The following is a 13,885-nucleotide window of genomic DNA, read 5'->3' as shown; positions in this document are numbered from 1 at the left end:
AGTATCAAAAATACATTTTGGATTGTTCTTATTTTCCTCAATTAAGTTGGAAAAGTAGGATGATCGAGCAGCAGTGAGGGCTCTTCGATACTGCACGGTACTGTCTTTCCAAGCTAGTCGGAAGACTTCCAGTTTGGTGTGGCGCAATTTCCGTTCCAATTTTCTGGAAGCTTGCTTCAGAGCTCGGGTATTTTCTGTATACCAGGGAGCTAGTTTCTTATGACAAATGTTTTTCGTTTTTAGGGGTGCAACTGCATCTAGGGTATTGCGCAAGGTTAAATTGAGTTCCTCAGTTAGGTGGTTAACTGATTTTTGTCCTCTGACGTCCTTGGGTAGGCAGAAGGAGTCTGGAAGGGCATCAAGGAATTTTTGTGTTGTCTGAGAATTTATAGCACGACTTTTGATGCGCCTTGGTTGGGGTCTGAGCAGATTATTTGTTGCGATTGCAAACGTAATAAAATGGTGGTCCAATAGTTCAGGATTATGAGGAAAAACATTAAGATCTACAACATTTATTCCATGGGACAAAACTAGGTCCAGAGTATGAGTGAGTAGGTCCAGAGACATGTTGGACAAAACCCACTGAGTCGATGATGGCTCCGAAAGCCTTTTGGAGTGGGTCTGTGGACTTCTCCATATGAATATTAAAATCACCAAAAATTAGAATATGATCTGCTATGACTACAAGGTCCGATAGGAATTCAGGGAACTCAGAGAGGAACGCTGTATATGGCCCAGGAGGCCTGTAAACAGTAGCTATAAAAAGTGATTGAGTAGGCTGCATATATTTCATGACTAGAAGCTCAAAAGACGAAAACATCATTTTTTTTTTGTAAATTGAAATTTGCTAAGCTAAGGCGAACACCGCCATGTTTAGTTTTGCCCAACCTAGGTCGAGGCACAGACACAGTCTCAATGGGGATGGCTGAGCTGACTACACTGACTATGCTAGTGGCAGACTCCATTAAGCTGGCAGGTTGGCTAACAGCCTGCTGCCTGCTGCCTGGCCTGCACCCTATTTCATTGTGGAGCTAGAGGAGTTAGAGCCCTGTCTATGTTGGTAGATAAGATGAGAGCACCCCTCCAGCTAGGATGGAGTCTGTCACTCCTCAGCAGGTCAAGCTTGGTCCTGTTTGTGGGTGAGTCCCAGAAAGAGGGCCAATTATCTACAAATGCTATCTTTTGGGAGGGGCAGAAAACAGTTTTCAACCAGCGATTGAGTTGTGAGACTCTGCTGTAGAGCTCGTCACTCCCCCTAACTGGGAGGGGGCCAGAGACAATTACTCGATGCCGACACATCTTTCTAGCTGATTTACACGCTGAAGCTATGTTGCGCTTGGTGACCTCTGACTGTTTCATCCTAACATCCTTGGTGCCGACGTGGATAACAATATCTCTATACTCTCTACACTCGCCAGTTTTAGCTTTAGCCAGCACCATCTTCAGATTAGCCTTAACGTCGGTAGCCCTGCCCCCTGGTAAACAGTGTATGATCGCTGGGTGATTTGTTTTAAGTCTAATACTGCGGGTAATGGAGTCACCAATGACTAGGGTTTTCAATTTGTCCGAGCTAATGGTGGGAGCCTTCGGCGTCTCAGACCCCGTAACGGGAGGAGTAGAGACAAGAGAAGACTCGGCCTCAGACTCCGACTCGCTACTTAATGGGGAAAACCGGTTGAAAGTTTCTGTCGGCTGAATGAGGGACACCAGTTGAGCATTCCTACAGCATTTCCCTCCAGAAGCCATGAGAAAGTTGTCCGGCTGCGGGGACTGTGCGGGGGGGATTTATACTATCTGTACTTACTGGTGGCACAGACGCTGTTTCATCCTTTCCTACACTGAAATTACCCTTGCCTAACGATTGCGTCTGAAGCTGGGCTTGCAGCACAGCTATCCTCGCCATAAGGCGATCGTTCTCCTGTATATTATGAGTACAGCGACTGCAATTAGAAGACATCATGTTAATGTTACTACTTAGCTTCGGCTGTTGAAAGTGCTGACGAACCATGTCCAGATAAAGCGTCCGGAGTGAAAAAGTTGAATGAGGGAAAAAAGTTGTGATGGAAAAACTAAAAATATAAACGGTAATTAAAAAGAAAAAAAACGTAAAGTTGTCAGCTAGCAAAGTAAGGTTGGCAACAAAACGCACAGCAAAAAAACGCACAGCAACACATCTGCAAATTCAAGAGGAATTTGGTTTTAAAGACATCAAGCAGAGGTTTATATACAGTATTCTGTATCTATTTTATTAGATATCTCTATTGAATTCTGTGGCTGAGAATGTTGCATATAGGTCTACATATGATTAATAATTTTTGCAGGAAACTCACTGAAAACCCGATCGATACCTTTATTCCTCAACACTGTTGAGGTCACATCCAACACACTCATGAAACACATAATCAGAGATAAACATAGACATACAATGGGCCCACCCTACCTGAAACCTTTTATTGCGCAAATTTTCGCTCAGGCATTGCTGAAGACACCTGAGGTGCAGACCAAGGCCCTGTTGACTGGGTTCTTCCCTGTTCCACCTGCTATGTCAGAGGAGTCAGTGTCCCTGCAGTCTCATTCCCCAGGCCCAGAGCTTCATACAGGCCCTGAAGGACACCCTGGGAGAGGGCTCTGCAGGAGAGAAACCAGAGGTATCCAGATACAGAATAATTATATTATAATGGTGATTGTCAGCCAAAATTGCCTGGTACTTGGAGGAATTCATTATGCCAGCAATCTTAACCAGTGCCTCTGGACCTCTGGAATTAAAACAGCCCCAAAACATCACTGACCCACCACCATATTTCACCGTGAGTATGAGGTGCCTCTCCTTGTATGCATCTCTGGTTCGACGCCAAACATGCCGATGCTGTATCTGACAAAAGCGTTACATTTTGGTCTCATCTGACCAGAGCACCGTCTTCCAATCATAATTTAAATGACGTTTGGCAAACTCCAAGCGCTTGCGTCTGTGTCTTGGGGTCATTAAGGGCTTTCTTCTGGCAACCCTTCCAAAGAGCCTGTGGAGGTGGAGGTAGCGTCTGATGGTGATTTTTTAAACCTGGTGACCCCAAGACGCCACCAAGACCTGCAATTCTTTCACAGTGATTCTGGGGGCTTTGTTGCTTCTCTCAAGATCCTCCTCCCTAGCCTGGGGGACAAAATGCATTTGCGTACTCTACCCGTGAGGTTTTCAACTGTTCCATATCTTTTGAATTTTTTAATAATTGTCCTGATAGTGCTCAGCGGTATATTCAATCGTTTGTGGATCTTCTTGTAGCTATTACCAGCTACCAGCTTTATGAAGGTCTACGACCATCTGTGTCTTTTGAACTGCCAGTTCTTTTGTTTTCTTCATGGTGTTGGATGACAAAAGGATATTGCATGCGTGTTACCTCATTTTTATACCCTAGTGAAACAGGAAGTGATATAATGGCTCAAAATAGTTCCTTAACACTTAGATAAACTTACATAAGTGGAATTTAATTCATGGTTTCATTTTGGTAGATGTTATTTACAATAATATTTAAGGGTGCCATTAATTGTGAAACCTTGATTTGGAAGACATAGATTTTTAATGACTTCTTGTCAATATGGGGGCGCTGTTTTCACTTTGTAAAAATTTGTTCCCAAATTAAACTGCCTCGTACTCAATTCTTGCTCGTACAATATGCATATTATTATTACTATTGGAATGAAAACACGCTCTAGTTTCTAAAACCGTTTGAATTATATCTGTGAGTAAAACAGAACTCAAGTTGCAGCTAACTTCCTGTCAGGAAGTGAGAAATCTGAAATCGGGCACTCTGTTGCAGGGTCAGTTTATTAATTTACATGTAATCTATGAGTCGACATGCACTGCATACGATTTCCCCTAGATGTCAGTAAGCAGTGAGAATTGGAATGGTGTTGCTAGGCAGATCTGAGGCCATATAAAGGGTCTTGGAACGTGGGGTGCACTCTTTTCAACGTTCGTCATGGCGCAAGACAGACCTCAGGATGGCATTCTGAAAAGCTCTCGTTATAGGCCTTAGATATATCCGGCTCTGATTTTATTCGATATAGGTGTTAAAGACATCATAATGTAGTTATTTTAAACCGGGTTATATCAGTTTATATCAGTATATTGCGATTTTCGGATATTTCTTTGTGCTGCGTTATGAAGAGTTGGACACGTCTGGGCCACATAGCTAATGTTTGCTGCTAATTCCTAAGTTGAAGACGTCAATCTACAACCGAGCAACGATGATTCTGGACAAAGGACCACTTGCACAAGATTCTGATGGAAGCTCATCAAAAAGTAAGAACTATTTATGATGTTAATTCGTTGTTCTGTTGAAAAATGTAAAACTACTATTCCGACATTAATTTCGGTGCGGTCTCGCTTTAACACACGCTGTATGTCGTAGTAACGTTACTTTTAAAAATCTAACACAGCGGTTGCATTAAGAACTAATGTATCTTTCATTTGCTGTCCAACCTGTATTTTTTAGTCAAGTTTATGATTAGTTATTGATTTGATTAGGTGCCTCTCCCAAGATTTCTCCCGACATTTTGTTGGCAGCTTGGCTACTATTCACATTGTATAACCAGGATTTGTGCCGCTAAATATGCACATTTTCGAACAAACAATATATGTATTGTGTAATATGATGTTATAGGACTGTCATCTGATGAAGTTTTGAGAAGGTTAGTGAAAAATTGAATATCTTTTGCTGGTTTATTCGCTATCGCTAACGTGCATGAATCAATGCTGCTGTGTGGTTGGCTGTTGTAGTAAGCTAATATAATGCTAAATTGTGTTTTCGCTGTAAAACACTTTAAGAATCTGAAATATTGGCTGGATTCACAAGATCTTTGTCTTTCATTTGCTGTACGCTGTGTATTTTTCATAAATGTTTTATGATGAGTATTTAGGTAATTCACGTTGCTCTCTGTAGTTATTCTAGTTGCTTTGGTGAGAGTTGTGATGGTGGCTGCAATGTAAAACTATGATTTATACCTGAAATATGCACATTTTTCGAACAAAACATATGCTATACAATAAATATGTTATCAGACTGTCATCTGATTAAGTTGTTTCTTGGTTAGTGACTATTTATATCTTTATTTGGTCGAATTTGTGATAGCTACCTATGCAGGAAGAAAATGGTGGAAAAAAAAGTTGTGTCTTTTGCTATGGTGGTTAGCTAATAGAAATACATATTGTGTCTTCCCTGTAAAACGTTTTAAAAATCAGAAATGATGGCTGGATTCACAAGATGTGTATCTTTCATTTGGTGTCTTGGACTTGTGATTTCATGAACATTTTATTATATGATATCCCTGTGGCTTTAGGCTAGGCTATGCTAGTCAGCTTTTTTGATGGGGGGATCCCAGATCCGGGTTTGTAACTCGTTAGAGGTGAAATCAATAAATTATTTTGTTGGGTTCCATTGAAACATTAATAAAGTACAGTATTTTTCACCTGTTGGTATTTTGAGTTTGTCTCTATAATTATATTGTTTTTTATATTTGTTTAAGTATTGTTTTTGCATTGCCAGTCAGGGGTGCCAGTAATTTTGGAGCCCACTGTATATATATATATATATATATATATATATATATATATATATATATATATTCAAACCACAGGAGGTTGGTGGCACCTTAATTTGGGAGAACGGGCTCGGGGTAATATATATATATATATATATGTATGTATGTATGTATGTATGTATGTATGTATGTATGTATGTATGTATGTATGTATGTGTATATATATATATATATATATATATATATATATATATATATATATATATATATATGTATATGTATGTATATGTCCACCAGGATGGCACAGTAGAGCTCAGCGGGGGTGCGGGCGATGCCAACTGCTGCCAATCTGGTCAAACATTCCCAGTGGGTGGCACCTTGGCAGCAGCTCTGCTTCAGGACACCGGTGATCAACAGCACCACGTTCTCAATCATGTAGCTGTAGCATGGAGACAAGGACAGATGGGGGAGAGTGTGGGCCTAGTTCCAATTCATTTCAAATGCTTCCGTCCCTTCTTTCCTACTGTATTCCCTGATTTTAACAATTTATCTGCTACGGTTTGATGAGTGTACGTGATATATTGCCTTAATTTATCCAATCACATACAGATCAGTGATGACCTCAATGAAGGAGGAACGTAAGGATACATTTGAGAAATTCAACATTGCTAATGTATTGTTTGAATCTCAGGAGGCTGCTAAAGGGAGAACGGCTCATAATAATGGCTGGAACGGAGCAAATGGAATGGCATCAAACACCTGGAAACCAGTCATTACCACGAGCCCGTTCTCCCAAATTAAGGTGCCACCATCCTCCTGTGGTTTGAATACCCTCATACCAACTATTGAGCTTCAACGAAGCTAGTGAATAGTAAGGTGTAAGTAGTGTAGGCAGCTCTATTCCTGCGGGTTGAATATCAAACCAAACAGGAGCACTGAACCCACTGAATCTAAATACCTACATGTTTTATTATAATATATGCCATTTAGCACACACCTTTATCCAAATTATAGTTATGCTTGTATACATTTGTTATGTATGGGTGGTCCCATGAATTAGACCCACTATCCTAGCGATGCAAGCGCCATTCTCTACTAACTGAGCTACATAGGACCGTGGAAAGAATGTAGTCACGTTTCAATGTAACACCAGAGAAGATTCAATGATGGCCAGATTGAAACTCAGCAAAATAAGAAACGTCCTCTCACTGTCAACTGCGTTTATTTTAAGCAAATTTAACATGTGTAAATATTTGTATGAACATAACAAGATTCAACAACTGAGACTGAACAAGTTCCACGGACATGTGACTAACAGAAATGGAATAATGTATCCCTGAATAAAGGGGGGGGGGGGGGGGGGTCAAAATCAAAAGTAACCGTCAGTATCTGGTGTGGCCACCAGCTGCATTAAGTACTGCAGTGCATCTCCTCCTCATGGACTGCACCAGATTTGCCAGTTCTTGCTGTGAGATGTTACCCCACTCTTCCACCAAGGCACCTGCAAGTTCCTGGACATTTCTGGGGGGAATGGCCCTAGCCCTCACCCTCTGATCCAACAGGTCCCAGACGTGCTCAATGGGATTGAGATCCGGGCTCTTCGCTGGCCATGGCAGAACACTGACATTCCTGTCTTGCAGGAAATCACGCACAGAACGAGCAGTATGGCTGGTGGCATTGTCATGCTGGAGGGTCATGTCAGGATGAGCCTGCAGGAAGGGTACCACATGAGGGAGGAGGATGTCTTCCCTGTAACGCACAGCATTGAGATTCCCTGCAATGACAACAAGCTCAGTCCGATGATGCTGTGACACACCGCCCCAGACCATGAAGGACCCTCCACCTCCAAATCGATCCCGCTCCAGAGTACAGGCCTCGGTGTAACGCTCATTCCTTCGACGATAAACGCGAATCCGACCATCACCCCTGGTGAGACAAAACCGTGACTCGTCAGTGAAGAGCACTTTTTGCCAGTCCTGTCTGGTCCAGCAACGGTGGGTTTGTGCCCATAGGCGACGTTGTTGCCGGTGATGTCTGGTGAGAACCTGCCTTACAACAGGCCTACAAGCCCTCAGTCCAGCCTCTCTCAGCCCATTGTGCACAGTCTGAGCACTGATAGAGGGATTGTGCGTTCCTGGTGTAACTCGCGCAGTTGCTGTTGCCATCCTGTACCTGTCCCGCAGGTGTGATGTTTGGATGTACCAATCCTGTGCAGGTATTGTTACGTGTTGTCTGCCACTGCGAGGTTGATCAGCTGTCCGTCCTGTCTCCTTGTAGCTCTGTCTTAGGCGTCTCACAGTATGGACATTGCAATTTATTGCCCTGGACACATCTACAGTCCTCATGCCTCCTTGCAGCATGCCTAAGGCACGTTCACGCAGATGAGCAGGGACCCTGAGCATCTTTCTTTCGGTGTTTTTCAGAGTCAGTAGAAAGGCCTCATTAGTGTCCTAAGTTTTCATAACTGTGACCTTAATTGCCTACCGTCTGTAAGCTGTTAGTGTCTTAACGGCCGTTCCACAGGTGCATGTTCATTAATTGTTTATGGTTCATTGAACAAGCATGGGAAACAGTGTTTAAACCATTTACAATGAAGATCTGTGAAGTTATTTGGATTTTTGCGAATTATCTTTGAAAGACAGGGTCCTGAAAAAGGGCCATTTCTTTTTTTGCTGAGTTTATATATATTTTTTTACATTTAACCTTTATTTAACTAGGCAAGTCAGAACAAATTCTTATTTACATTGACGGCCTACCCCGGCCTAACCCGGACGACGCTGGACCAATTATGTGCCTCCCTATGGGACTCCCAATCACAGCCAGATAGCAGAAAGAGGAAGGAGAGGTGAATCAAAATTAGTAGTAGATTTGATGCTATAAGGTTACTGGCATACATCTACTTAGTCAAGGAAGGTGTAGAGACGCAGGCAGGCAGACAGACACAGACGGACAAGACAGGGAGCCAAGACAGCCAGCTAAAGATAGCCTGCCTGCCAGAGGCAAGGAGACAGACAGACGTGAGGTTGTGACAGTGATGTAGTCAAGGAAGGTGTAGAGACGCAGGCAGGCAGGCAGGAAGTCAGGCAAACAAGACAGGCAGACAGACAAGACAGGCTGACAAGACAGGCAGATGTGATTTATTACAACACTCCTACATGATGTAGTCGAGAAAATTGGAAAGGTGCGGTAGGGAGTTAGTGTGTAGGCAGCTTGTTCAGAATGTTCTCTTTCACAGTCAGGTCCTCGTTCCCAGAGGTCAGGAGGCTACCAGGCAGCTTGTTCAGAATGTTCTCTTTCACAGTCAGGTCCTCGTTCCCAGAGGTCAGGAGGCTACCAGGCAGCTTGTTCAGAATGTTCTCTTTCACAGTCAGGTCCTCGTTCCCAGAGGTCAGGAGGCTACCAGGCAGCTTGTTCAGAATGTTCTCTTTCACAGTCAGGTCCTCGTTCCCAGAGGTCAGGAGGCTACCAGGCAGCTTGTTCAGAATGTTCTCTTTCACAGTCAGGTCCTCGTTCCCAGAGGTCAGGAGGCTACCAGGCAGCTTGTTCAGAATGTTCTCTTTCACAGTCAGGTCCTCGTTCCCAGAGGTCAGGAGGCTACCATCGTCTGTACTCTGCAGTTGCAGCTTGATGTCTACATTGAGATATTATTAAACAGACAGAGGTCATATGTGGAAAGGGGATTGAACCATTGAACCATGAGGGTGCCTGGCAGTGCTGGCCACTCCAATAACAAGTCTGAGCACCCCTACGTGTAGTGTAGCAATATTAACTAGAGCACCCCCTTAAGCGTTGAAAACACTCAATTGGTCCAGTCCACAATTTTTGGGACAACCTAAGAGTTAATGTTGGTAAATGATAACAAACCTAAAACTGAATAGTGCTCAATGATAACACATTTTGTCAACGGCAAAGGCATACAATTCTAAATATTTAAAGACACATTTTTAAGATAGTTCTATTTGTCTGTAAAACTGTGAAAGGGTGTTTTATGTCTTTCATAAGTCACATTGGCTTTTGTTTGTCCAAATCTGAAATTCCAGTCAATTCCAGTTAACCTTTGAAGTTAAGAGTTGTCTGACAAATCATCATCATTTTATTCTTAAGACTATAATTGCACATAAACTGCCCATAACTCATTGCTTCCACTGTGTGGAGCTGATGATGATGACTAACAAGGAAACACACACAATTCCACACATTCATGCACCCACCCAACCACCCACACATGCTCACACACCTCACACACACACACACACACACACACACACACACACACACACACACACACACACACACACACACACACACACACACACACACACACACACACACACACACACACACAGACTTCTACCACAGTTTAGACTGCAATGTGCGAACATCGCATTCCGCTTTACTTAACCAATATATGGATAATTGTGTAATTGCAAACTATAACTACATAAAACTATAATCTAACTATGAGTATGACTATATGTTAAACTATAACTATACACATAACTATCACTATCATTATCACAATAACAATAACTATCACTAAAACTATAACTATAATATAATTATCACTATAACTATAACCATACATAAAACTAGGACTAGGCCTATAACTATAATATAACTATAACTATAATATAACTAAATTAGAGGATGATGCCTCTGGAATTTATACACTGATTGAATAGGTGAAGTTCTGGAGATTGTACACAAAATCACACCAGAGAGTGTTTGCTTCTGGGGATTGTAGTTTTTGCAGGCAGACATTTTGTGATCTGTAGTTCTTGTAGGAGTGGCCATTTTGTGCTTTGTAGTTCACAACCTGGCCATCCCTTAGTGAGAGGGCAGAGCCCGTTTATTAGTTATGCCCTCACATATCTGCCCCCTTCTTTGCCACACATCTCCACCCTAGCTTCGATCCCCTAGGTCAGGCTACCGCAGCAAACTAGGCGTGCATGCGGGATAACCCATCCACATTTCCCATTTCTTTCCCTGCTCTATGTTTTAAGTCAAAGTGAAACGGTTGGAGACTCAAAAACCACTGCATCACCCGAGTGTTCTTCTCTTTAACCCTATGCATCCAGGTGAGCGGGCCATGTTCACTGATGAAGTGTGAAGTGGCGCCCTATCAGGTAATATTTCAGGCTTTCTGGAGCCCACTTTACTGCCTGCGCTTCTTTCTCAACGACTGTGTAGTTGGCCTCCCGTGGTTTCAGCTTCCTGCTTAAAGAGAGGATGGGGTGTTCCACCCCTTTCACCTTTTGGGAGAGCACGGCTCCCAACCCGACCTTAGAGGCATCCGTCTGAACAACGAACTCGCACTCAGAGTCTGGTACCACCAACACTGGATTACAGCAAAGAGCCTCCTGTAATGTCTGGCACCACCAACACTGGATTACAGCAGAGAGCCTTCTGTAATGTCTGGTATCACCAGCACTGGATTACAGCAGAGAGCCTCCTGTAATGTTCTAAATGCTTTTGTGGCCTTTTCATCCTATTTTACCATGTTTGGTCCTCTGCTTCTAGTCATGTCGGTGAGTGTGGCGGCCACTGTGGCATAATTTGTGATGAACCGTTGGTAGTAACCTGTCAAACCTAGGAAGGCTCGAACCTGCTTCTTATTTACTGGTCTCGGCCATCCTCTAATTGCTTCGATCTTCTTCAGTTGGGGTTTGATTAACCCTCTTCCCACGGTGTATTCTAGATCCTCAGTTTCCTTTAACCCCACGTAACACTTTGCAGGGTTCGCCGTGAGCCTTCCTAAGGGTGTCTAGCACTGCCTGTACCCGGGGCAAGTGGGATTCCCAATCTGGGCTGTAGAGCCCCACGTCATCTAAATAAGCTGCGGTGTAAGCTCGTGGCGGTTTTAGGACCTGGTCCATTAGCCGTTGAAAGGTGGCTGGGCCCAGTGTAAGCCGAATGGCATGCCGGTGTATTGAAACAAACTGTCAGGGGTTGCAAATGCTGTCTTTTCTTTGGCTCTGGGGTTCAGGGGAATTTGCCAGTAACCTTTGGCTAGGTCCAGGGTCGTAATGTACCGAGCGTTACCAATTTTCTCCAATTGTTCATCTACTCGGGGGATGGGGTAGGCATCAAACTTGGAGATTTAATTTACCTTCCGAAAATCATTACACATTTTTTTTAAAACAATAATTTCTCCATCGTTGGGAAATAATATCATGAGGACGTAACCTCAGTTCGCCCTGGTATCCCTGAAAATACATCTCTGTTTTTCTGGATCAGGGTCTTTACTTCCTGTACTTCCTGTTGGGGACAGTGTAGATGAAACATGCACTTCTACTGCCTCCTGAGTGGGTGTGGGGTACGTGACGATTAGGTTCTCTCTCTTTCCACGGTTTTAACAGGTTTACGCGATAGATCTGTTCCCGGGGGTCGATGACCTGGCTGTCGGATCCAATAATGAACTTCTCCTATTCTCCCCAGCACTTCATATGGTCCTTTCCATGTGGTTAACAGTTTACACTCTACCGTGGGGACCAGCCCCAACACATATTCTCCCGGTTGAAATTCCCTCAGGGTAGCCTGTCGGTTATAAGTGTGCTGCTGGTACTCTTATGCTTGCCTCATGTGCTCTTTTATTATGGGTGTGACTGTGGCTATCCTGTCTTGCATGGCCGTAACGTGCTCTATAACACTAATATAGGGGGTGGACAGGGGCTCCCAGGTTTCCCCTGCAATGTCTAAGATTCCCCGGGGGTGCCTCCCATATACCAGCTCAAAGTGTGAAAACCCCAGCTGTGCTTGGGGAACCTCTCCAGCATCAGACACGGCAACATGAAATCCAGGTTTTTCCCATACTTATCGATTACCTTTCTGAGCATTGACTTCAGGGTGCAGTTGAATCTCTCAACCAGCCCCTCCGTCTGAGGATGGTAAACCGATATCCTCAACTGTTTCACCCGCCACAACTTACAAAGGTCCGCCATAAGGCGGGACATAAAGGGTGTCCCCTGGTCAGTAAGTATCTCTTTCGGAATCCCTACCCTGGTGAACACAAGCACTAATTCCTATATTTTTGGAAGCCATCGTCGGAAAGGGAATGGCTTCTGTGTAGTGTGTGGCATAATCTAGGATGACAAGATTGTATTGGTGCCCTCTGGTGGATTTGGGAAGCGGGCCCACTATATCCATTGCTATCCTCTCAAATGGCATTTCAATTATGGGGAGTGGTACAAACGGGCTTCTAACAGCTGGTTGGGGAGCTGTTAACTGGCACCTGGGGCACTCCCCACAATGTCGAGCCACTTCAGCCTGAATCCCTGGCCAGTGGAACCTCCTCAAAATCATGTATCGGGTTTATCAATGCCAAGGTGTGTCCCCAGAATGTGCCCATGAGCTAAGTCCAGTACTGTTCTCCGGTACCGGGTGGAGACCAACAACTGTTCCACTACAGCGTCCCCTAGTTTGGCCACTCTGTACACCAAACCCTATTCCATGATGAAGTGGGGGAAACTATTGGGCATCGTGTCGTCATTTATGGGGGTACCATCTACGACCTGCACATCTGTTCTGGCTTGCTGCAGGGTTGGATCCTGGATCTGGGCCATACCAAAGTTGTTCAGGGAGCCGGCCAGGCCTGTTGGTTCTAGATAGTCCCTCTCTGTGCCCTCTGGCACCAAATCAACCCCGGTTCCACTAGTACTGGGCTGCTCATTATGGACGGTGTCTGCCCTTTATTCCTCATCCTCCCATGAGATTGGTCCCTGGAGACCTTCTCTTTTCTTGGCTTTGGTTGAGGGCTAGATGCTACTGCCTGCTTGGTCAGGGGTTTTGGATTCTCAAATATGCCGTTCTTTTGGCCTAACCTCGCAAAGTTAGCAAAGTATCTACCCAGTATTACATTGTACGGCATCGTCGGGACCACACCGAATTCATAATCCAGTAAGCCATCCTCACTTTGTATGCTCACTACGGCAGTGGGGTACGGGCGTGTATTTATTTTTATTTTTTATTTCACCTTTATTTAACCAGGTAGGAAAATTGAGAACACGTTCTCATTTACAATTGCGACCTGGCCAAGATAAAGCAAAGCAGTTCGACACATACAACAACACATAGTTACACATGGAGTAAAACAAACATACAGTCAATAATACAGTGAAAAATAAGTCTATATACAATATGAGCAAGTGAGGTGAGATAAGGGAGGTGAAGGCAAACAAAATATATATATAAATAAATAAAAATATAAAAAGGCCATGGTGGTGAAGTAAATACAATATAGCAAGTAAAAAAAACACTGGAATGGTTGGTTTGCAGTGGAAGAAGGTGCAAAGTAGAGATAGAAATAATGGGGTGCAAAGGAGCAAAATAAATAAATACAGTAGGTAAAGAG

The sequence above is a fragment of the Salvelinus fontinalis genome, chromosome 26 (assembly GCF_029448725.1).
Source record: "Salvelinus fontinalis isolate EN_2023a chromosome 26, ASM2944872v1, whole genome shotgun sequence".
Taxonomy (NCBI): domain Eukaryota; kingdom Metazoa; phylum Chordata; class Actinopteri; order Salmoniformes; family Salmonidae; genus Salvelinus; species Salvelinus fontinalis.
The sequence above is the reverse complement of the archived record's forward strand: the minus strand, read 5'-3'. Positions refer to the sequence as shown.